The following is a 27,115-nucleotide window of genomic DNA, read 5'->3' as shown; positions in this document are numbered from 1 at the left end:
GTGGTGCTATATTACCTACTTGATTTTGCTTTGCACATATCCCTATTTATTTTCGATTCCAGCAATTCAATATTCTTGGGAAGTATTGATATCAAAACATACCGATCAGATAAACGTGAAAATCACTGCCATTAACAATAAAAAAATTCCATGACTAAGTGAAAAATCTTTTTAACACTATATTTAGTTCTAAGTACCCTTACACCGCTCCTTCTACTTTTTAGACTATTACATCTATCCATAACTATAAATTTCTTATAAAAAGTCATACATCTATGAAAAATGAACTTATTCTTCTAATAATATTTTTGGCACTGCATTTGTCACTCACAAACGGTTACAAAATGAGCGTGTGTACAGTTAGAATTAAAAAAAAAACACAAACACTCACAGGAAATCTTTCCTCAGATGTCTCTAATGTTCCCATGACAAAACAGACAAGGTGTTGCACTTCTTACTACTTCTACGAAATGGGCGGAGTCTTCTCCAACCTTAGAGAATCTAAGAGAATGAGGGGCTGTCTTTGTTAGTGAGAGCATGAAAACTTTACAAATCGAATTACCATGTTTCACTATGTGTTATCATTTCAAGTTTTGAATATCCACTGAAAATACTGAATACATACACACATACACACACACGCACACACACACACACACACATATATATATATATATATATATATATATATATATATATATATATTATATGTATATATATATGTTTATGTATATATATGTGTGTAAATAGGTATATATATATACATATATATATATATATATATATATATATATATATATATATATATATACATAAATACATACATATATATATATATATATATATATATATATATATATATATATATATATATACATATATACATATATATATATATACACAGGTATATATATATATTCTGTATATATATATGTATATATATATGCCTATATATATATATATATATATATATATATATATATATATATATATATATATGATAAATTTTGCACATTTTTACGTGTTTTTCATAGTTCAAATAAGCCATATATATTTTTGATACATTAAAATCTGGATTCTCTTAACGACCTCTGGATCAGAGCCCCATGTATATATATATATATATATATATATATATATATATATATATATATATATATATATTATATATATATATATACTGTATATATATGTTTATATATATATGCCTATATATATATATATATATATATATATATATATATATATATATATATATATATATACAGGTATATATATACTGTATATATATGTATATATATATAAATATATATATATATATATATATATATATATATACATATATATATATATATATATATTTATATTTATATATATATATATATATATATATATATATATATATATATATATATATATATATATATATATATGAAGTTGATGAAGACCTTCACCTTGATATGCCCATGAATGAATTCAGTGTGTTTGAAGTTGAAGCTATCCTCAAAACACTAAAGAGATGGAAAGCCCCTGGATGCGATGGAATAACTGTCGAGATGATACTGCCCGAAAATGAAATGTCTCGTAGAGTACTTACAAGATTATTTTGTAGAATGTGGCATGAAGATGCAAAACCTGATGAATGGGACTTATGAATGTTAGTGAAAAGGGCAAAAAAAAAGGAGACCTGACAGATTCCAATAATTACAGAGGCATAAAACTTACTTTGGTTGTTATGAAAATATATAGAATGCGTATTCTAAAGAGATTGAAGAGAAAGATTGATTAAAAGCTGAGAGTTGAACAAGCAGGATTTAGAAAAGGTAGAAGTTGCACTGACCAAATTTTCATTTCGAGACATGTACAGCAATGCGTATAATATAGAAATCCATTTATGATGTAATTTTTTGGACTATGGAAAAGCCTTTGATAGTGTACACCAGTCAATTTTATGGAGAGTCCTGCTTTATTATGGAATTCCTCTTAGATATGTAAATTTGATTAAGCCTGTTCATGAGAATAGCAAGTACAAAGTTAATGTTAATGGAGTCTTATTAAATGAATTTCAAGGGAAGAGCAGAGTATTCCAAGGGAATGTGTTGTTTATCCTATTCATGGATTTTGTAATGCGTAGAACAGCTGAAGATGGTGGAGAAGGATTGGATTGGATTGGTGATAGGAATTTAACAGACCTAGAGTATGCTGATTATACTGTCCTGGTTAGCAGAACACCACAGGATTTGCAATGCTTGCTTACCAGAATGCATGAAATATCACACGACTTGGGCTGAAGATAAATAGAAGAAAATCAGATGATGAGAACGGAGTTTGCAATGGAAGAGGAAATATCATTGGAAGGAGAAAGGATTAATGAGATAGAATCATTTAAGTATTCAGGAACTATGATCTCTAATACGGTGTGTAGAATTGGAGTTTAGTGAAAGGTAAAAAAGCAAATCAGACAATAGCTAGGTTAAGTAAAATTTGGAAATCAAATCACCTGAAATCGCATATGAAAATCAGACTAAATATCATTTTAGTAAGATCGGTGTTATTCTATTGACATGAGTCATGGTATGACAATGAAACAATCTCCAATAGATTTAGTAGATTTGAGATCAAAGGCCGCAGAATGATATAGGCGTTAAATGGCAGTACAGGATAAGAAATTAAATTATAAGAGACATTACTCGAGTGCCATATGTGGAGGAGATTATGATGAATGGTAGATGGAGATGGTTTGGGCATGCTCTTTGCACTCCCTACGAGAGATAAATTCACCAAACGTTTAGCTGGGCTCCACAAGGCACTAGAGGAGTCGGAAGACCCAGACCTACATGACTGAGGACTAAAAAGAGAGAAGTAGGAGATAATGAATGGAGGAGTATTGAATTAAAAGCTCAAGATAGAGACGACTGGTGAAATCTAACCGAGGCCCTTTGCGTCAACAGACGTACGAGGAGATGATGATGATGATGATGATGACGATGACGATGACGATGATATATATATATATATATATATATATATATATATATATATATATATATATATATATATATATATATATATATACATACTGTATATATATATGTATACATATATATATATATATATATATATATATATATATATATATATATGTGTGTTAGTGTGTATGTATGTCTATATATATATATATATATATATATATATATATATATATATATATATATATGATGAATCAGCAAAATCATCTAGAAATTATTGGAGTGTCGCAGCTAGACAATTCCTTCCTTTAACAGATACATTATATTATTTTGACATTAGTTTGTTCAATTAACTGATGAAGGGGAAAGCAGTTTCAATTATGGTTCGATGTTGTAAAATACTAATAAAAACACTATACATGAGTTATGCCGGCCTAAAAGCATTTAAAGAGAGAGAGAGAGAGAGAGAGAGAGAGAGAGAGAGAGAGAGAGAGAGAGAGATAAAATCATTTGTTCTTATTGTATTTAATAAAGTAACCTAGCAGCCCATAATCTCCTGTATAGCTATTTTTGCATATCAAAATTTTGTTTGACACTATTAAACAATGTTCCCAAATAAAAATGATTGAATTATGCTTCTAAAAGCTCATCATTATTTTTCAAGTACTTGATTGACTGCTAGAGAAAAATTTTCAGCTATTAGATATTCATATATTGCAATATTTCGTGATACGTAACGATACATTCCTGTATAATATTTCGAAAGTTATCCAGATTCAAGGGGATGTGCAGTGTCAGTCTTGAGACCCTATGCCACTTGCCCTTTATTCGTCTTTTTTTTTTTTTTTTTTTTTTTTTTTTTTTTTTTTTTTTTTTAGCTTGGCCGTCTCATCGTCTGTGATTGTGGCCAAAAATGGTTAGCATTGACATTTGGACTAAAGCTTTAAACATATACAGTAATATCTTTGCTAAATTGCTAATTCCATCTTCATCCCAAGATCTTGATTCGCTTTATAGTTATCAAGGCCAAATACGAAGATTAGGGATAGTTATCACAAGGTATAGATAGCGGGATTATCTTGTTGGATTTAGATGTTGATCCCAGTAACTGGTGATTAAAAAAAAAAAAAAAAAAAAAAAAAAACTGTAATTAGGTAGTCGTTGTCTTTTGGGTGTTTGGAGGAATTTCTTTCTTAAAGATCGTAAGCCAATATTTAGATCATTATGTTTCGTAGTCCTTTATATACCTTAAGTGTTCTGTGGAAAGATTGTCCAGTTTGCTTTAAAATCAACCAAGATATTTTCGTTAACTGGAGTAATGATGGTGGCTGATGTGGTAACATCCCTGACTAGTGAACGCCAGATTGGGGTTGAATTCCCGCTCGAACTCGTAAGTTTCTTTGTTCGCTGCAATCTCACCCTCTTTGTGAGGTAAGGAAGGGAAATTTGGGGGAGCCTATAGGTCTATCTGCTGTTTCATCATCAACCATTGCCTGGCCCTCCTTAGTCCTAGCTTGGGTTAAGAGGGGCTTGGGCGCTGATCATATGTATATATGATCAGTCTCTAGGGCATTGTCCTGCTTCCTATGGCAATGTCACTGTCCCTTGCCTCTGCCATTCATGAGCGGCCTTTAAACCGTTAAATGGGACATATATTGTATAAAAAACTGAGTGACACTACTTATTCATGAAGCATGCGTCACACTGGATATTTTCCCAGTTCTCCCTTACAGATAGTTCATAATCATTGTTGCGGATTATACCTAGGATCTTAAAACTGCCTTGTTTCACTTCCATTCCTGTTTCTGGCCATTCGAGTTTGTCTTTCGACGATCCAATTCTCACAATGTATGCTTTCTTTTTATTAACTTTCGCTCCACTTGCTTATTCTTACTCATTAATAACCCGTGAAGTTTCCTCAATACCTTCCAACCTATTCACAATAATAGTGCTATATTAGCAAAGCCAACCACTGCAATTAACCCGTTCGGAAGATATGGAGAAAAAATTTCCCAACCTAACCTTCGGCTTTCTATACAATGGTTCTTGGGCTATAACAAATAAAATCACCGATAATGGTCAATCCTGTCGAACAGAAAAAGGTTAGATGTATGTCCATTTGAATGTATGCAACGTTTGGCATCCTTATAAAGCATTCTAATAAAGTTCACACATTCTAAAGAAAATCCAAGTTTGGATAACGTTCCGAATAGAAAGTCCAAATTAACCATATCGAATGCTTTATACCAATCAAGATTTATCAGGGCAGCATTCTTGTGTTCATTTTATAGAATGTATATTACATCTCTCAGCAAGGTGTCACAGTTAATAATTGACCTTCCAAGGACAGCACAAAACTGTTTCTCTGATACGAATAGAGATAGCACTGATTTTAACATGTTTGCTAAGATATTTGCTATAATCTTATAACCTACATTTAGCATAGTTATGGGTCTCCAGTTATTAAGATTACACATATCTCCAATTTTTTGTAAAAGCTTAATAACACCTTTATTTGAGTCTTTCTACATTTAAAGATTAGTAAATTAATATTTCAGCACTTTCATAAATTCGTTTTTTTACAATGCTCTACATAGTTTTGTAGAATTCGACGGCTAATCCGTCAACACCAGGACATTTCCCATTTTTCATTCCTGATATAGCTTCCAAAACTTCTTTGTCTATTAATTCAGGCTTCAGGGTTATATTCATAACATCATCTATGACACTGTTCATATTTTTCAAAATTTATATTCCTATTCAAAATCTACAGATTCTTCTTTATAAAACTCTAATAAATAACTTTGTATAGACTTTGTGTCTGTTAAGGTTCGTCCACTCGGTCGAACAGTGTCCGTCGAACACAATTGTTACCAGTTAACATTATAAAAGAAGCGTTTATGGCGTAAATAACGAGCACCAGATGGTGTGTCGGACAATGCCTGTGTTCGTAGAGTCCAAGCTTCAGACACTCTCCAGAGGCGGAGAGGCACTATGGACGGAGGCCTACTTGTTTACCGGATTAACTTTAACTTTTAGAAGATTGGGTATCACCTTCCCTATAACCCTAACTAGTTGTAATCCAGTTACGGAGGAAAGCTGACTTTGAGATAGAAGTGAGGCTCAGTTGGTAATCAAACAGTACTGGCAGAGCCCATGCTTATAAAACGTCAAAGAAAATGTTTACACAGACAAAAATAAACGTGTAGCAGCAATAAATAAGATAAAGTCAGAACTTCCGAGAAGTGGAATGGTTTACAAGTCGAAAAGAATATGGAATCCATAATGGGTCATTACAAGGAAGAGCTACGCAAATTGGAGAAATAAAAAAAGTCAGAGGTTGGTACAGAAGACATTGGCACAACCAAATTATAGCGTTTCGATATACGAATATAGCATAAAAGAATCTGTTTCAATTATGGAAACCCAAGTCTTAATTGCTCGAAGAAGTGTTTGATCGTGAGGAAAATACGTAAATCTCTCTCTCTCTCTCTCTCTCTCTCTCTCTCTCTCTCTCTCTCTCTCTCTCAGACCACAATGTCATAGAATTGATAGTTCATTCCAAAGCAAGTGATCGCAGAATTTATAAAAGCACAAAACTTTAGGAAGGATATAGAAATTATAATTTTCACAGTAAGAATATAAAATGGTCAGAAATAAACGAAGAACTGAATAAAGAATGGAAAAAATGTATTTGTAAGTGATAATATACAGGTAAATACGGACATACTGTACAAAATACTGGAGAAAATTGTTGAAAAATATGTACCGAAAAAAAAAAAAAAAAAAGTCGTGCATACCAAGAGACAGAAGGATCTTATTTCAGAAAATTAGAAAGTGGAAGAAAAATCTTACAAAAGAAAAAAATGTGTGGAAAATGATGGAAATAAAATGTAAGATAGAAAATGCAGAACAAAAGATCATACAGTCGAAAGAAAATGAAAAAAGGGACTTAGAAGAAAGGACACTTCAAAATATAAAAAGAAACCCCAAAGTACTTTACTCCTATGCAAAAAAGATGAATAAAGGGAGATTAGAAATAGGCCCTCTAAGAATTGAAGGACGGCTAACGAATGAAAAAAAAGGAAATATGAAACATATTAGCAGAAAAATATAAGAGTGAGTTCACGCCAAGAATTGCGAATGAGAATAATAAAACAGAAATGAGAGAAGAAAATGTTGAATATCTAACGGATATAGATATTAATGAAGCAGATATTGTCAAGGCTATAAACAAAATTAAAAATGGATCGGCAGCCGAACCAGATGGAGTTCCAGCGATTTTGTTAAAAAAAAAAAACTGCAAACACTATCGCGAAGCCACTTACAATACTGCTAAGACAAAGTGTAGATATGAGCGAGATATATGTTAAACATAAATTAGCTTATATAACCCCTATCTTCAAAAGTGGATCAAGACTAGAGGCAAGCAATTATAGACCTGTTAGTCTAACATCACATATTATGAAAGTGTATGAGAGGGTAATAAAAAAGAAAATAATGAACCATTTGGTTAAAAATAATTTGTTTAATATAGGTCAACACGGTTTTGTGCCTGGAAAAAGTACACAGACCCAACTGATAGCACACTATGAAAAAATATACAAAAATATGATAAATGAAAAAGACACAGATGTGATCTATCTAGATTTTGCAAAAGCCTTTGACAAGGTAGACCATAATATATTAGAGAAAAAAATGAGAAAGCATAATATTGTGGGAAAGATAGGAAAATGGGTAAAAGAATTCCTGCAAAACAGAAAACAGATAGTGGTTGCAAATGATGAGAAATCAGATGAAGCCCAGGTAATATCTGGCGTGCCACAAAGTATAGCTGCACTGCTGTTTGTTATTATGATTTCAGACATAGACTGTGATGTTGAAAACTCCGTAGTGAGAAGTTTCGCCGATGACACAAGAATAAGTAGAAAAATTACTTGTGATGAAGATAGGAACTCACTACAAAGAGATCTAAACAAAATATATGAATGGGCGGAGATAAATAGGATGGTATTTAACTCCGATAAATTCAAATCAATAAATTATGGAAACAGAGAAGGAATGGTATATGCATACAATGGACCTAATAATGAGACAATCACAAACAAGGAAGCAATTAAAGACCTTGGTGTAATGTTAAATAGGAATATGTTATGCAACGACCAAATAGCAACACTGTTGGCTAAATGTAAAGCAAAAATGGGAATGTTATTCAGACACTTTAAAACAAGAAAAGCTGAACACATGATTATGCTTTACAAAACTTATGTACGTAGTACACTCGAGTACTGGAATGTGATATGGTACCCACACTACCAAAAGAATATTGCGCAAATAGAGAGTGTACAAAGGTCCTATACTGCTAGAATAGAAGTTAAGGACCTTGACTACTGGGAAAGACTGCAATTTTTAAAACTATACAGTCTAGAAAGGAGAAGAGAACGCTACATGATAATACTAGCATGGAAGCAAATAGAAGGAATTACTGAAAACATTTTTGAGCTAAAAATATCAGAAAGAGCAAGCCGAGTTAGATTAATAGTGCCAAAAAATATACCAGGTAAACTAAAAAAGGCGCACAGGACATTAATCCACTACGCACCAGCATCGATAATGCAGCGACTATTTAATGCGCTGCCAGCTCATCTAAAAAACATATCAGGAGTGAGCGTAGATGTGTTTAAGAATAAGCTCGATAAATACCTAAGATGCATCCCAGACCATCCAAGACTGGAAGATGCAAAATACACCGGAAGATGCATTAGCAACTCTCTGGTGGATATACGAGGTGCCTCACACTGAGGGACCTGGGGGAACCCAAACAAAAAATAAGGCAATAAGGAAATAAGGCAATAAGGAAATAAGGCAATAAGGTAATAAGAAGAACAGGGAAAAAATCTGAAAATTTTATCTTTATCACTGAAACAATTCGGATTTAGTTAACGCATATTCCGAAGTATGACCAGTCTCAAACATCTATTTTTGGGCTCAGCCATGTCGTCCTTATGGAAGGTTCCTTTTGGTAGGTTTCTAAGCGATATTTGGCTAGTGTGATACTCCCAGAGAATTGACCACAGGTCTCCAGAATTCTAACTCCTGGCGCGAGTATCGTTATTATAACTTTTAAGGATATCACATAATATCAGGGGACGTATTTCTTGATACGATACATAGCAATCTTTACCCCGAATAGAGTGTTCGCCTTGAGGGGGGAAGATTGGTGAGTTTGAAGGGGAGCCGTCATCAAGGTTACCCGGTGGATCCCCTTCCCGTACTACTATGGCGTAACCAATCCTTTAATTTAAGCACTGTGTTTCTCCCACTTGCTCTCGGTGTTGTTACTGTTTTTAAGGAATATTACCATGCAATCTCCAGCATCTTCATCCTCTGGAAAGTTGAGTATTTAATCTTTCCTCTGTATAATTTTGGGCTCCTTTCTCACTTTTAGATTAACATAATTTAGGTGTGTTAAGGTGTGCCATCCCCGGAGAAGGTCATTTTAGACCATTTTCGTACGCATAAATGCTTTATTTAGTTAGTAGTACGACGTTCCCGGTAATTAGCTATAAAGAAGTTCTAGCTATTCAGGCAAAATTATACTAGTGAAGATAAGCTTTACACATATAATATTTCCTTTTCCTATTAAACGTTTTTATCGTTTACGATAGAGCCTCGGTGATATTAGCGTAGCTGAGATCCCGACTCGGGTTTGGTTAGCCTAACTCGTTTTAGTAAACTTTATGAACGTTATCATCCCGTTTAACCTCTTGTATCATTTTTATTAATTCAGTCGGAGATGAATATCTAATAGAATTATTAGTATAATTCGATACGCTTCTCTTTTAAGAGAAATAAGGATAAACCCTTCCTTCCTATTTTTCCTTTTCCTAATAACCTTTTTATCATTTACGATAGAGCCTCGGTGATATTAGCGTAACCGAGATCCCGACTCGGGTTTGGTTAACCTAACTCGTTTTAGTTTACTTTAGTAACGTTATTCCCCGTTTACCCTCTTGTATCGTTTTTATTAATTCAGTCAAAGATAAATATCTCCTTGAATTATTATTATAATTCGATACGCTTCTCTTTTAGAGAAATGAGGTTAAAGCCTTCCTTCCCCCTGAGTGCCGCCAGCCCCGGGGACAACCCTATCTTCTCTCATAGCCATTGAGTAGTGTACTCTAGCTTGACTTGGATAGTGTTTTTCTGTCGATCTTCTTTGTCGGAGAGTATCCCGGCTTTGAAATACGACAGAAACTCAGGGTATTCTGTCTTGTTGCCGACAACGGTACCGATAGGGGAATAGTCATTCCCCTACCGGTTACATCGTTGCCAGCATAGGAAGTACGGCTTCCTTCCTTCCCACTGAGTGCCGCCAACCCTGGCGACAACCCTATCATCGCCATTGAGTAATGTGCTCCGGCTTGACTTGGATAGTGTTTTCTGTCAATCTTCTTTGCCGGCGAGTATCCTGGCTTTAGAATACAACAGTAACTCAGGGTATTCTGTCTTGTTGCCGGCAATGATACCGATAGGGAAATAGTCCTTCCCCTGCCGGTTACATCGTTGCCGGCATAGGAAGTTCGGCTTCCCTAGTCCACAACCGAAAGTGGATGGTATTGCCACAACCTTTCTCCCTTGTGGACTAGAAGACATGTCTTATATCCGCCAATGTCTCAGGCCGGGAATCGTTATTCCTCTGCCGCCCGAGACGGCGATGGAATAGGAAACCATGTTTCCTTGACTTACAGCCAAAAGTTAGATGCATACCTGCCGCCACCTTTCTCTGTAAAATATAAGACACTTTCCCTTCCCCTTCTGTCCTCTAGTGACGGCCTAGCCGTCACGATTCCTGTGGCCAGTATTCTACAATCGCCCCACTTGCCGGGCTGACTGGGTTACTGGCCGGGCTCCTACAAAGGCGGTTAGGCTGCCGCTTTGGCCATCTCCCTAACGGAAGCTGAGCTCCGGAAAGGTTGAGCCGGCCCTGACGGCTGCCAGTGGGAAACCCATTATGCTTTTGTGTATTCTTCAGTCCTCCCTTGGACTATCATCCACAAACCCTGTAACCGGCAGTACAGCCGGCAACAGAAATTGTGGCTGGATGGAAGCTAGAATCAATGTATTCCTCCCCTTCCATATGAATCCTCATTCTGGAGAGAAGGCAGTAGAGACAATAGTCCCTACACCCCTAATTATTGTACTAAACTATGGTATTATGGTAGTCCTTCTTTCCATTCTTTCTCTCTCTCTGTCAGCTAGCGCCGCCAGGTACTAGCCTAACCCGGTAACATACCGGCAAAACTACAGTATTAGACAATACAGTAGCCAGTATTCCTGCAGTATAACAATACAGCAGTTAGAAAACTACAGTATATAATGATAAAGTAGTATGAAACTTCCAACATACTCTGTGTATCCTTTCACAGTCCATTGCTGAGTTCGTTTTAAAAAATGTTGAGGTGAAGTATTCCTTCAACATTCTTATGAATCCTAGATCATTGGAACACCAATGATTACCTATCGGTATTAATATTTTACAAGTGGTAGCGTTAGTGTTAGTATCCACTGACTCCGACTCTACGTACGAGAGTTATTCCACTCTGTAATTTCCTTGATAAGGAAAATAAAAATATTAATATTGTAGGTCACAGCAATTGCCTGGAGGGGAAACACAGATATGTGTCTTTTCTACTTCTTTTCTAGCTTACTTTCCTAGGCTATAATAATAATAGTAAAGCATACTATTTATACATGTGTATAATTATCAGTGAGATAAATTACCCTATACTCATTTCACTTTTTCTTTCCTTACAGGAGGAAACTAAGGTGAAGTGTGCAGTCCTGTTCTGCAACCACAAAAGTAGGGACTTTTGTGGCCACAAGATGTGCAGGTGTCATGCCCCCTGCTGCATTGTACCCGGATCCCTAAGGTACTGGGACCCGTATTTTAAACATTTATTATATCAATGATATAAACACGCTAGTACTCATTTACCCTTTTTACTCCCTTACAGGAGGACCCAATGGCGAAGTGTACAATTGTATTCAGCAACCACTAGAGTAAGGACTTTGTGGTCATACGATGTTCAGGTTTTATGCCCCTGCTGCATCGTATCTGGGACCCAAAGAATGGCTCAAACACCTGACATTGCTGACCGATGGCTTTATAAAAGATATCCTTGACACTATGGTGTCAAGGGATACAGCAAGGGAAACCCACCAAAGATGAGTATGAGGCTTCTAGATGAACTCTCCGGGACATTACCTACCTAACAAATCTTTGTAGTGCCTACGGTTCCCTAAGGCTCAATCGAATATGTGTGTGCCTCTGGCACAGGTCCAGCATCCCCCTATCCAACAGACAGTGGACACGGATATCAATAGCCACTGCAAAGCTTAGACATCCACCAAGATAGGAGGTCAGAGGTGTCCATGGACACCGGACAGGACCTATAATTAGAAGGACTTAAATAAGGGGTGGTTCAACCACCCAGGGAGGAAGAAGGATCCGTTTGACGGTGACTGAGGTTCCTCAGCTCACTGTGCGGGCATATCATCTTATGCCCTCAACCTCTTCAGCCCCGACTCCCCAGCTGGCTAGACAGGTCGGCTGGATGCGAAACGCTCATAGAGCCGATCCAGCAGACACTGACACTGTTCCAGAAGGAGCGAGAGGATAGCAAGATCACAAAGAGATGAAGAGAGAGGTACAGGGAAGGAAATGCCCTGACCTCCCTCACTGCTCCAAACCAACCCCTGGAGGTAGACGGAACACATGCCCATGATGAATGGGAAGCTTTATTTCTCCTAGAAGTTGGGGTCGAATCCCCTTGAAGAGCTTCAACGCTGGCCCAGCTTTCAGCGTACCCAGATTGCTATGTGAGACTGTGAGATGAAAAATATCCCGTGAGGAGACTATACCAAAGGAAGTCATTGTCCTCGAATATGACAAGGCTCAAGCCATTCTTACCAAGACTCGGAAAGGGGCCGGATATACCAACTCCAAAGTCTCAGCATTGAGCAAGAAGCATCCAACCTTCATTGCTCCTTCCTCCTGAACTTTCCCCCTTTCGGGGAAAGCCCTAGACTGTGTCATGAGAGCAGTCGAAGAGGGAAAACCCTACCCAATCCTAGAGATATACAAACCTTCCAAAGTTGCCAAACCATCCCTTGAGAAGGGAACAGGAGATGAAAGATAGTCTTATACCCTCCTTGCATCATTAGAACTGCACAATTTCCGAACGTGAGCATGGCCACGGTGCCTCAAATGGTAGTCCAGGTGTAAACCCCCCTCCAGATGGTCTCTCATCAGTTGGTAACCCGGTACCTGTATTTAATCCAGGCTTTGAAAGGCACTCGACCACTTTCCGGCCCTACAAAGGTAAGGGCCCCAAAAGAGGATCCTTCTGAAATCCCCCAAGGGTGAAGGAGGACGTGGTCATGGAAATATATTCTCAGGAACCTTTGAACAATGAGAGGTTCCGGGTAGGAGGTAGACTTTTCCACTTTCGGGATCATTGGACCTTTGATACCTGGGTCCACAGCCAAATTACTAATGGACTTGGTTGGAAATGGAACAAAAATCTACCTTTCCAAATTCTTCCAACACTTCCCCCTTTATTGGAAGAACATACCTCAAAACTCTTGAACAAGAAGGTAATGAGGCAAGTGAAGTCCATATAAATTCAGGAAGGCTGTTTTGCATTCCCAAGAAAGACTTAGACAAACACAGAGTCATTCTAGACTTGTCTTCACTCAACAAGTTCATCGAGACCAACAAGTTCTGGATGCTTACAGTGCAACACATAAGGACCCTTCTACCAAAAAGGGGCGTATACAGTCTCAATAGACCTGGCAGTTGCTTACTGGCACCTACCAGTCAGTCGCCCCCTCTCCTCTTATCTAGGATTCAGGCTACAGAAGACAAAATTTGTCTTTGCAACCATGCACTTTGGACTGAACGTAGCCCCAAAGGTATTCGCAAAGCTAACGTCCACGATCGTCCAGCACTTATGCTCCGTAGGAGTACAGGTAGTAGCATAACTGGTCGATTGGTGGGTACGGGCAGCATCCAAGGCTACATGTCTGCAAGCGGACGGAAAGGTGTTCCAGTTCCTGGAATACCTGTGTCTCAAGATCAATCGCTAGAAGTCTCACCTTTCTCCAGCTCATAAGTTTCAATGGTTAAGAATCCATGGGAACTTACAGTCACACCACCTCTCCATTCTATTAAAGAAGAGGATAGAAATAGCGGCATCTGTCAAGAGACTAATCCAACACAAGAGGATTTCAAAATGCTAACAGGAAAGAGCACTGGGCTCTCTCCTGTTCGCAGTAGTGACAGACCCGATGCTGGAAGCACAGCCAAAGGATGCGCCAGGAGTCTGGAAAAGATACGCATCAAACGCTCGAGGAGATCAACAATATTGATACCGACCCGATTGTGCATGCTATTAAGGCCGTGGTCAGCGAATAAGAGCCTAACACAGACAATTTTCTTGCAACCACCACAAACATCAGTGGTGATACGCATCAACATCTTGGAGGCTATGACAGTCCTCCTGACATTGAGGAGACTATCCCTTCGCAGAACAGTCCACGTCAGATTGGCTTTCAACAACAAGGTGATAGTAATATGTCTAATCGACAAGGCTCAAGTTCACCTCACATCAACCACGTGATGTTAACCATCTTCCGCTTGGCAAGGAAGAGATGGCACTTATCAAGCAATTCACCTTCAAAAGTTCCGCGATGTGACGGCGGATGCTCTATCCGGGCGAAAGCCGATAGAGACAGAATGGCCCCTAGACGCAGACTCATTCTCCTTTATTTTTGATAAAGTCCTGGAACTGCAGATCAACCTCTTCACAACGAGCGACAACAAGATACTACCTCGTTATGTAGCCCCTTACGAGAATTAATAGACGTCATGTCTCTCGCCTGGAATGGATGGAATCGAATTTATCTGTTCCCACCAACCAATTTCCTACTAAAAGTCCTCTGCCGGACCCAGTTTTATTCAAACTGGTGCAAATGCCGGCTATCACATTTCATCCTCGAGAACCAACAACCTGCATCTCATGATTTTTTCGCCCTAACAGCAAACAAAGGTTGGGATCTCGAAGAATGTGGCCGACTTCATTGTAGAGTGCAAGTCAAGTCCACCCAGGAGACAATGTGGATTGTCTTGAAAGAAAGGGGTAACCCTCGTGAAAACAAGGGGACGAACAGAAATTTCAACAGGTTTCTGTCTCCCTTTCTGCTTTTACCTACTTGGACGAGGCCTGACTTCCACTATGATAACCACGTGTAAGTCGGCTCTGACTAGACCTCTTCTATACGCCTTTGAGATGAACCTCATAAGCGAACCCCTATTAAGGTACCAAAGCATGCACTAGACTCAAGCCGACAACCCCTCCAAAGACCATTACATGGGCATTGCTCAAGTCTTGCACTATGCTTCGAATCGGAACAATGAGGATTGTACTCCAGAAGAGCTAACAAGGAAACTCAATTTTCTGTTCGCAATAACCTCAGGAGCTAGAGTTAGTGAAATATTGGCCTATCAGGGATGCAGGCCATATTCAGTTCACAGAAGAGGGAGAACTGAATCCTTTTCCCGATCCTACTTTCTCGCGAAAAATGAGCTGCCCATCAAAAGGTGGGGTCCTTGGAGAATCTGCCCACTGAAGGAAGATGTCTCCCTATGCCCATTAGGGTGTCTTAAGGTCTATCTTCATAGAACTTCAGACTTTAAGGAAGGACAGCTCTTCCGAGGCAAAACCTCAGGATAAAAAATATATTCCTAAATTAACAGAGAGCAATGCTCACCTACTTATTCGCAGAACGGATCGTGACAGCATACCCGCAGTTCATGATCGTAAGAAAATTGCTTCTTCACGGAACTTCTTCCAACACAATACGAAGCAAGTACATGAATAAGACATGTGGTGGCAGTGGGTAATTTTAGAAACCTGTCGTCTAACCTGCGATGAACAGTGAACTGCTTTGGGACTTTCCAGTGCATCGGGTGCATGGGTACATTTACCCACAAGTGCAAATCACAATGATGACTAACACACTGTTCATATAGGTGCATATCTAACCGATAACACCAGTGCCGAGTGAACATTGCACCACGGTGTTCAGGCATTTCCAAAATCTGTACAAATCAGTCAGATTTGGTTTCACATCATTGAGTGGCATCATTTCGATGAAATTACATACTTTCCCAAAAGGAGAAAATATGGACCCTGGTGTATTTTCAATGCCGGATCAGATTCATACCTGATTGTAACTACAATTGATAATCTAGTTACAAGGTAAAATACTGAACATATTTGCGTCTTACCGCTGGTATCTCAGTTACAGACGAATAAAGTATACTAGAGTTTTTATTGAAACCGTAGAAGGGCCCAACTTGAAATCAGAGTACAGATATCCAGGGGATAAAAGGTAATCTCTGAGATTTACCGTCCGTCTCTATGGAGATATAAACTTTGAATCCTTATAATCAAAGTTAACACTTTCCCTGCAAGGGGCGGGAAGCCCTAAGCTAGCTCCAAGCTTAGTGGATATGACAAATAACGGTAATGTCATATATATATATATATATATATATATATATATATATATATATATATATATATATATATATAGGTCTAGGACACCAGATAAGGAACTCATTCAAAGTAAAGGCACTTATACAAATCCACAGATATAGTACTTTCAAGTAATTCTCTGGTATACTTCCATCAGGACGACAGGGCTGAGCCCAAAAAACGGATTTTGAGCAGAGCAAAAAATCTATTTTTGGGTGATATTGCCCAGTCGTCCTGATGGACCCTCCCTTCTTTTGAAAAGGAGTATACAACTACCTAACGAAAGACCCTACCCGAAACTACTCTATCTGCGGCGATCCATGCTTAAATGCAACAAGGAATAGTGCCGCCATAGCAGTACAAGGAGGGGATCCACCGGGTAACCTTGATGACAGCTCCCCTTCAATCTCACCACTTTTCCCCACCAAGGCGAAAACTCTATTCGGGGTGAAGATTGCTATGTGTTATATCAAGAAATACGTCCCCTGATATTATGCGACATCCTTAAAAGTTATATTAAGGATACTCGCGCCAGGAGTTAGAATTCTGGAGACCTGTGGTCAATTCTCTGGGAGTATCACTCTAGCCAAATATCCCTTAGAAAGCTACCTAAAGGAACCTTCCATCAGGATGACATGGCGATATCATCCAAAAATAGATTTTTCGCTTTGTTCAAAATCCGTTTTCTTGGAATAATATAGGCTATACATTGCACGTTAATAACAATGGCATCCTCAGCTCACTGATTGGTTATTTTGAGTTACGCGTATGTGATTCTGTAATGCCTCTAGACGTGCTTCTGGAAAAATGCTTCCTCTCATACATGTGTCCTGCTTAGTTATAAAAGGTTTCGAGTTCTCTGATAAAATGTATAAAGCCTCTGGGCTTATCAGTATATAGTTTTTAAAGTCTGATTCATAAACAATTTGAGTGTCCTTTAAAATGGATAAATATATCCATTTTATCAGGAATAATCATACTGCATAATTTAATCTATTGGATTGTGCTTTTATTTTATGGTGTACTATGGTTGTGATGCTCCGTACTTGAAGCTGATAACTACTACTACTTGATTCTCGAGTACAGATTATAACACTGACATAGATAAGATATGCCAGCGGACATCAGCTTCGGACATTTCTTCCGGTCTATGTCTAGTAAAAGGAGTAGAAATCCTGGTAATCAACTTCATCTGTTACCATTGCTGGTTACCATATCAACTTCCCTCATTTCAACGCACCTTTACATATGCACCTTCTTTTATACACAATTTATCGATACTTGTTTTTACATTCTTTTCTTTCCTTAGTAAATATGTATATATTTTTCCACATTCATTCTTTCATCAATTCTAGTTCTTACATTGACCCATTCACATGTCTCATTTACCATTACATTTATTCTGTCTCTAAGTTCCTCTATTTTGTAAAAGTTATTATAGTTATCAGAATGGATCGAATAATTCCTCCTTAATCTGCTTCCATCAGATCCAGTAAGCCCAATCTCTCCTGATTTATAGTCTTTGAAACTCTAAGAAAATAGATTCTAAGCTGATCTTTTACATAAATCCACCAGTCTAAAATAGAATAAAACTGTACGTCACCCATCTTTCTTTTCAAATGGCTCCAAAATTGAATACTTGTATTAAATTTCCAGTATCCCTTGCCAAAGCTAATATCATTGTCTTATCTTAATCTTAACCTTAACAGAATTATGATCAGACCAGCTGAATGAAATATTTCAGATTCACTTACATTATTCTTCACATCTCTAATGTACATGCGATCAATCCTAGAGCCATACTTATGCGTAACATACGTATATTCTATCAAATAGTTTCTCAAGAGCCACAGATCTTTAAGTTGCAAATATTTGTTTAATCTTTGAAGGGCTGTTGAAATCATATGATTAGCAGGATTAGAGCAATCCCTTTTACTTTTTACGCTGTTCCAGTTTCCACCTATGATCATTAAGTTTAGTAAATTGTTTCTCATATAATATAACATAAAATTTAAGAACAGTGCCTCTCTTCCCTTTTTCTTATTTGTCCCAGGAGGGGCATACACATTTGTTAATAAAAAAATCTGTTCCTTGATATATACATTTTACATTGATTATTTGGCCTTTTACATTCATCTTCCGATTCAGAACCTTCACTCTTGACTTTTCATTGAAGAGGATAGCAGTGCCTCCTTCAACAAGACAGTTAGATTAAATTTTAAATCGCAATGCTTTTTAACATATCCAAGTTGCGAAATTTCTTTGACATTGTGTTCTTGCACAAATATTACATCCAAATGATAAAAGTACATAAAATCAATAAATTTACTTTGCTTATGAGACATACATAATCCATTAAAATCAAAAGTTGCTAAATATAAAAAAGGAAAATCTTCCTCATTCATCCAATTTGAAACGTTTATTCACTGGCAATCGATTCATCTCGTCTTACTTTACTTACTTTGACGGCGGCCTTTCCGGCCCCATACAGCAGGGGAACCCCACTCTCTACAGGACCTCCGCTGTTGTTTTACATTGTTCGTTTAGAGTAATTTAACGTTTAATATCATGTATTGTTCATTTACTGTTAAATCGTCACTGTTATATGACTGATGAAATAAGTAAGTCTTCAGTTTCCTCTTGAAAGCCTTGGTGTCTTCAATCATTCAGATGTCTCGTGGGAGCTAATCATATAATCTCGGGGCTGCATATTTATGAGACTCTGGAGCCTACAGTAGACATATATCTAGGTTCCAATAGTTTGAAACCATTCTCATGTAGACACGATTTTTTGTCTACGCAATATGTAGCAATTCTCTGAAGTATTTTGGACGACGGTTTCTGATAACTTGGTGGATTATTAAACATATTTCAAATTCAATTCATGCTTTTATCGGCAGCCAGTGTAAATCAATTAGTATAGGAGTGATCCTTTCTCTAGGTGGGGCACCTCTTATCAGTCTTGCTCCTTTGTTTATTATGTTTTGTAATTTCTTAAGTTACACTTTGGTAAATTGTATTAGATGGAGTTGCAGTAGTCAATCATGGTTATAACACAGTTTATGGCAAGTTTCTTTACAGGATATTCATCAAGGTACTTTTTTTATAAACGCAATATTTTTTAGATTATAACAAGCAGTTTTTACTACATTATTTATTTGGGCATTGAAAGACAGGTTTCAATCAAGAAATACGCCTAAATCTCAAACTCTATTAGATATCAGCACTGAGTCATTATTTATGTTTATTTGAATATCACCCAAGCTTCTCGCGCTGTTTCTCTTACCCATCACCATGAACTTAGTTTTGTTCTCATTTAATTATAGTTGTTTAAATGTCATCCATTCTCTAACACTATCAAGGATTCGGTTTAGAGTTTCAGTAGTTTCATATATATCTTTTATGGAGAAGTAAAACTGTGTGTCATCGGCAAATAGTTTGAACTTCACACCATGTCTTTGTAGTATTTTCGATAAACCAATAGTATAGATGCAGAATAAGATTAGGCCAAGAACACTCCCCTGGAGTACCACTCTGTTTAAGGGTTCATATGATGAATAACAGTTTCCAATTTGTACACAGTAATTTCTACTAACCAAGTAGTCTTTTAGGTATTCGAAAGGTTGATCTTCAACGCCGATGGACCGTAGATCATTTTGTAGCAGTTCATGCACAACTCTATCAAAAGCAGCACTGAGATCGAGTAGCATGAAAATACCACATTTATTTTCATCCATTATTTCCAGCATTTCTTTTACAACAGAGTTGAACTACTTTTAGGTTTATCGAACACTGTTGTATCTTCGCCCATGTTGGACTCAGAAAGCACACCATTATCCTTTGTTAGCCTCATGCGAGTGCCTTTGCTTGGTTTGTCACTAATTGTAGCTTGCAACATTTTGGCATCACTTTTGTTACCAAGGTTGAAAACACTGTCTATTGTAGGTTCTACGCCCCAGTCCACATATACTCTCTTCATTTTCTTCACATCCCTGAATTTCACTTATCACCTTGTGGATTGACTCCTCTTTATTTTGTACTGCACATAATTGAATGTCCATTTCTTTCCAATAACTGCTTTGTCAGCGTGGATTTCTGCTTCAACTGTCGAAAAAAACGAGTCCTTCGTCAGGTGATGCGGGAATTTCCACAAGCTTTTCAGCTGCTTCCTCATTTTGTCTTTCATTGTCCGTTTCCACTTCGTCCATTCGTCCATCACCAGTCCTCGTTACGGTGGTCGTTTTGATGCTTTCATGGCCCAAGTCCAAATTAACGTTTCTTACTTCTGGTCCCTTTCTTTTTTTTCATTCGCTGACTTGGTTCCACCTCCATCTCCTCTTCCATTATTGTTCACACTAGATAAACTTCTTTTTTTATTATTAGGTATTTTGGGGAAATCTCCTTAATTAAAAACTTAATTCCTCTCACTCATATTCAAATTGTAGTCCTTCACTAGATGACCTTCTCTCCGACATTTGTAATATGTTCTTCTCTTCCCACTATATATGAAGTTTAAATTATAGCCACTTATATAAATTGATGAAGGTTTTTTTTTTTTTATTTGACTCGCATCTTTGCCATGCAAACGCCATTGAATAAACCTTCAAAGGGACTAACTGCAAATTTGTTATGCGTAAAGTGTTCTACCTTTCCATACCTATTCAATATCTTATCACTATTATCACTTTATCCTCCATTTCGAATGGTGCTTTCCTTATTGGTACATATGAAAATTTTTAACTTAAATTTATAACTTTCACCTAATCTGTTACCCTTAATTTTATAACTTTATCCTCGAAATTCTTTAAAACATCGGTAAATACATATGCTGAGGTTAGTTTTACCATAATTTTATTTCTATTTATATTCTGAACCCATTTTATGTCACATTCTTAATTTCATATAATTAAACAACACATTACTAACACTTTCCATGGTCTTGTAAGACATTGTAAAATGCAGGACAAAGGAGTCTTTATCTCCTGAGAGCATATTGCGTATTATAAGCCATCTTAACTAACCTGTTTTTAATTTCGGTTAACTACCATGTTCTGTCTTTATACGGGAAACGGAGGAAGAGCGGGAGTGGGACACTTGGGGCCCCTAACCCCTGAGGCAAATCGCCTCAGGGCATAATCGTTCACCAGCCAAGAATCTGGTTTGCTAGGTGTGTAATTGAGTATAAATTTACCTAAATTACAACACTGTCTTAGCACATATAACACTGAAAAAAACACCCATAATATTACATCACTTGTATACACTGCTGGAACAGTAGAAAAACGAGAATAAGCCCCTGGGATAATCTCAAAAGTTTAGAAAAACAGGAGCACTTGAAAACACGTCTTCCTTCTCTGCCCGACCAAAGTCAAGTCCTAAAATCGAAGATTATGGGAAATGAAATACAATGCTCCAAATGCTTTATTTCTGAATTCAGCTAATTAATATCTTGTTTTGGCTTCACATAAATATCCAATAGTTCCAGGCTGGAATGCTCAAGTGAAGGTGTTTCAGGCTGCCGCTCGGAAGAGATTTCTTTTTGGGAAGGATAGTGAGAAGCTAGGAACTAATATTGACGGTCTAAGACGAACAAGGGAGGGGAAGGCCATTCATTTGAAAAATAATGAAAATTTCTGAAAAATATATGATTAAAAATGAAAGGAACACAAATGTTAAATAATGAAATAGGGGAAAACAAATGTTAATGAATAAATGACTAAAGAATGAAAGAAAGGAGCACAAATGTTAAAGAATAAATACTTAACAAGACATGTCAGGGGATAGAAGAAAAAGCTCAGAAAATAAAATCTAAAGAGTAAGAGAAAATATTTAGGAATCCAAGGGTATCGCTCCTCAGCTGTGTGATTTAATGATTAAAAGGACAATCAAACATTTATATTCCAGAGATTTTAATATTTAGTTTATCCCTTTCCCCGCTTACTGCATAACCTGTAGAAATTATAGTTTATCCACGACCTTGATAGGCTGAGGAGCGGGTATGTATGGCTATTACTTGAACACTCTGACCTAGAACTTTAAGAAGAGTAATGTGGATTTTTTTTCTTTCGCTCCTTCAGCACCCATCTACCTGGAGTAATTCACCCGGTCCAAAGGCCCATTTCCAACACCCCATAGCTGTGCTAAGTCGGAAACTTGATCACTGTAAATAGGAATTTTATCATACAGAGTTAAGCCCATCTGAATCAAGATTGTAAAAACGTTGTTGCATGAAATTGATAAAAAGTCAGCTTGATCTCCAGGCAGTGTAATTTTTCATGATGAAGTTATTAGCAATTATATAACCATTTATAACATTTTATAACTTACAGTCAGGGTATTAGCATGGGGAATAACTTTGTGCAAATGCCATCTGCGAATGTATTTTTTCCGCCTAATTAGAGGAGAATACATTTTGGGAAAATAGGTATATCAAAGTTTCATGACAGAATTTCGGAAAATTACGTCGTTCTGAGTCTAAAAAGCTTATTTTTTTATATGATTTTTTAATTAAATAAATTTCTGATAGCCTTTGCTAGAATGTAATAGCGTCCACATTTATCTCAATATAACTTATTTATGATAGGAAATAATAAATTCTGATTGTATTTAAGGTGCTTTGAAGTCATCAGTATCTATAGTATCCATCGCTGATCATCTATTATGCAAAGTTGATAACTAAATTTCGTTACTTATTAAACTTCCAATAACAGCAGCTACTTGATAGAATAAAGAAAAACCCAATGTTTCCTTCATATCTGCAGACATGCAGCATAAAGTGGTGTCAGGATGTTAGGGTATAAGTAATCCCGTGAATAAGGTTTTAGTTAAGCTAGTGATATGCCCAAGCTAGTATGGTCTACCGTGATAGTTGCTACTTCAGTAGACGAGAAAGAATAGCTTTTGACGAAGAAAATAGGCTACAACATCGAATTGAAATTTTGGATGATATGGTTGATTAAATAGTGCAAGGGATAACGAAATTATTATCCAACTAAGAACAAGAACAACAAACAATCACAGCATTATCAAGCCGCATGAATGAAAATCAGATACACATGAATAGAAACAAAGCTGCACAAATAACTGAAAATTTGGTAGTTTGTAAATTACTCTAATTATACTCGACAATCAACTCTTTTGAAGGCTAACAGCCCAAAGAAGGGCTCAAGTCAATTGAGGTCTCTTTTAGACACGTAAAAGAGGCTCTACATTGGTAGTCAAAATAGAAAAGTGCTTAGACTTTTAGTGGAAGCACCTACAATGAGGGTTAATAATTGATTATTAGTTATATGCCTTGCCTGATACAGGATAAGGTGACAATGTGGCTGGATGTATCAAAACAGACTCCACAACCTTGAATAACTACTACTGATAAATGTTTCTGCGATACAAACTTTCCCCTTATGTAATCGCAAACCAGAGTCTTGGACAGAAGAGACATTTAAACAAAACGTAAACGTTAACACCATATTTCTTACAAATAACTAAAATAAACACTTGAAATAAAAAAAAATCAACAACAACGCTTATATATCCCACCGCTACCAAATAACCAATAAATATATTTACATATATACGTGTCTGGAAACTTATGCCCACACAAGGCTATGCAGTCTGACAGTACACTGCTCATTGCCAAAGCTCTGTTGCAAACAGTATATTTTACCAATTTGTCATAACAATCTATTGCACTTTCCGTGTCCGTTCCTGTTCATTACTATCATCACCATCATCATTGTCATTTTATTTAAGGACCAGGCTAACAAGTTTCCAAATTCAGCATGGTTGTCGTCACTTATATCGCATAATTCAATAGTCAAATTTGAAATCCAACCATAGTCCTAATTCAATAGTCTAAGCCATCAACATCAATCTCAGATAAAAAATGAAAAAGGAAAGTACAATTGATAGTTTAAAACAACACTTCCAAGCTGGTATAGTAAAAACAATAAAATTCAACATTCAAAAACAACTAACTCTTACAGCACACAATCAAATAAACTTTCGGCCAAGACATTCTTTACTCTCCCAACCTATTCTAGCAAAAATAAATGTAAACAAACAACCCCAATTATACCAACAATCTTTCTCACTCCAATCATCACACAAGTACCTCTCTCTCTCTCTCTCTCTCTCTCTCTCTCTCTCTCTCTCTCTCTCTCTCTCTCTCTCAAGGATTTGGTAAACACAAATAAAGAAAAAAGTAAAAGAGAAAATTGATCCTCCACAATATTGAAAAAGATTAACAACCAAATATTTGAGTGGTTGGTTTTGAGATCTTAGCTTTGCAATTCATATATACCGAGATTGCCATAATTTTGCAACTCTAAGTCTCTGCCTACGTGAACAGGATAAGAATTCTATCCCTACATAACATATCCAGAGATTAGTGAATGTGGATTTATATGGATATCTGATTATTAGTGGATGTTTGGATGGCTATAAAAATATTATAGATAGTCTACCACTGGAGAACATACCTGAGTGTAACCTTTTTTGATCCGGACAGGTGGCATTCACGAGAACGACACCTTAAAGGAGAAGCTTCGGGCACCAACCCCTAATCCTGGAAAGAGAAGACCATAGTCAGCAGTTGTGGGGAAATTTTGTATTCTGGAAATGCAGAAAAGAGGGAGATCAACGAGTGATTTACCCTGTCCAAAATCTAGCCTGTGCTATTCCAGTTAAGTACACAGTCATGTACCTTGAGATTCCCTATAACAATTGATGAGCGATTGGTGCCTTTGTCCTACAATCCCTCTCCCAGTTTCAGTGGAAGAGTCAGCAGAGGTTGCCGAGGATGGATGATGCAAGGGAGACCAATATTTTCCCACCTGACAATAGCAGCAGCAAAAAACCTATGATGATGCCATGCCAGATGGGGGTTTATGGTCAACTGACCAACAGGTAGAGCCACCTCCTTCTCCACCCGTGGAAGTGGAGGGATTGACTATGGGGTGTGATGCTCTTGCGAATGAAATTGTGGGCCCAACCCTTGGCCCTACATGGCTGCTCGGGGTTCTAGCAGTATTTGTAAACCTGCCAAATAAGTAGATCAGTGCCCTAGTCGATACGGGTGCAAGTATTTCACTCCTTGCACAAATAGTCCTTGGGCCGAGACCCCAAATTTCACATATTGGTACCACCCAGGGTGAATAATTTTCTTGGGTATTTTTGACTTGCTATATGACTCTAGTTTACATTTTGATGTGATAACCCTGGATACTAGCAGCTTAATAGTGGTTGTCACCATTTTTGTGAGGGCACCCTAGACTTGTAAAACTTCCGCCGCACTTTCGTTATGATTTTCTTTCATTATCAGGTAACAGTAAATTGGCTAATTTTTATTGAAAATAACATAATAAGCCATCATATGAAAGATAATTCAATGCTATTTTTAATTTTGTAAGGTGCATATATCTGTTTTCGAACATTTCAACTACAATTGACAAACGAATACGACAATCGATATTTCACGAAAAATACGTAGTGTTGCTGCAACAGTAGTTTTTGACATGCATTCATTCAAATTCAACAAAGTCTAAACATTTAAATAAAACATACATATCTTATACAATGGTTGACCCCAGTGGAATAGCACATATTTAATATCTCATAAAAAAAATTATAACAAAGTCGGGCACATAACTAATTCAATAGTTACCTTCAAGCCAGAACATATTATATTTGCGGATAGCAGGCTGAGCATTGCTGACAGAATTGACACATAATTGATATTGTAGGCTTATATTTTGATTGATTCTTAGCAATTGTGTTGTGCACATAATTGTAAGAAATAAGAAAATAACTCCATCATTAGCATAGGTCACATCCATAACAGAAAAAAAGTTACTCTTCATCGCTTTCGTCAAAGTCCGTCAACTCCATTTGGTGTTTTTCTCGTGTCCCGCAGCCTGGTTCTCACAAGTTTGGAATCTGCACATCTTTGTGCATTTTAGACCGTTACTGAAACATGTACAATTTGGCAATTTGCACGAGGGCACACAATTGTAGGAAAGCATCTCCAAGACAGCATCAGGTGCAGGTGAGCCCTACATCGATTCAATCGACAGTTTGCCATCTTCGTCAGTTGTCCATCCATTATTCTCTGGGCTGGGAACAACAGATTCGTTTTGCAGACATCCTCCAAATAGCTGCTTGGAAGCTGGTACATTTGACACGCATAAAGAGGGAGTCTTCACAAGGAGGCAATTGATTGGATTTAATATATCTACGTCTAGCACAGAATAGCTGATATTGAAGCTGGTTCACTTTTGTGGTGCTAATGGAAGGCAGGCAGATACGGCAGACAATCTCTTGTACCTTTTCAAAGAGCTCTGGTGATACGTCCCATGATTGTCCCAGCTGAGTGAACGTTTAATTGTGATGATTGCATGATTCTCAGTGTCTGTTCCAGAACTTAATTCACAGTGGACATCACTGTTGCTGGAGCATTGATTGTGGGCAGGTAGGTCGAAGTGCCTGGAGTCACTGTGATATTATTGCAGATCTTGATGTTGAATCAAGTCCCGCCACTGATGA

The sequence above is a fragment of the Palaemon carinicauda genome, chromosome 1, assembly GCF_036898095.1.
Source record: "Palaemon carinicauda isolate YSFRI2023 chromosome 1, ASM3689809v2, whole genome shotgun sequence".
In the NCBI taxonomy this organism is placed as follows: domain Eukaryota; kingdom Metazoa; phylum Arthropoda; class Malacostraca; order Decapoda; family Palaemonidae; genus Palaemon; species Palaemon carinicauda.
Note: the sequence above shows the minus strand (reverse complement) of the source record.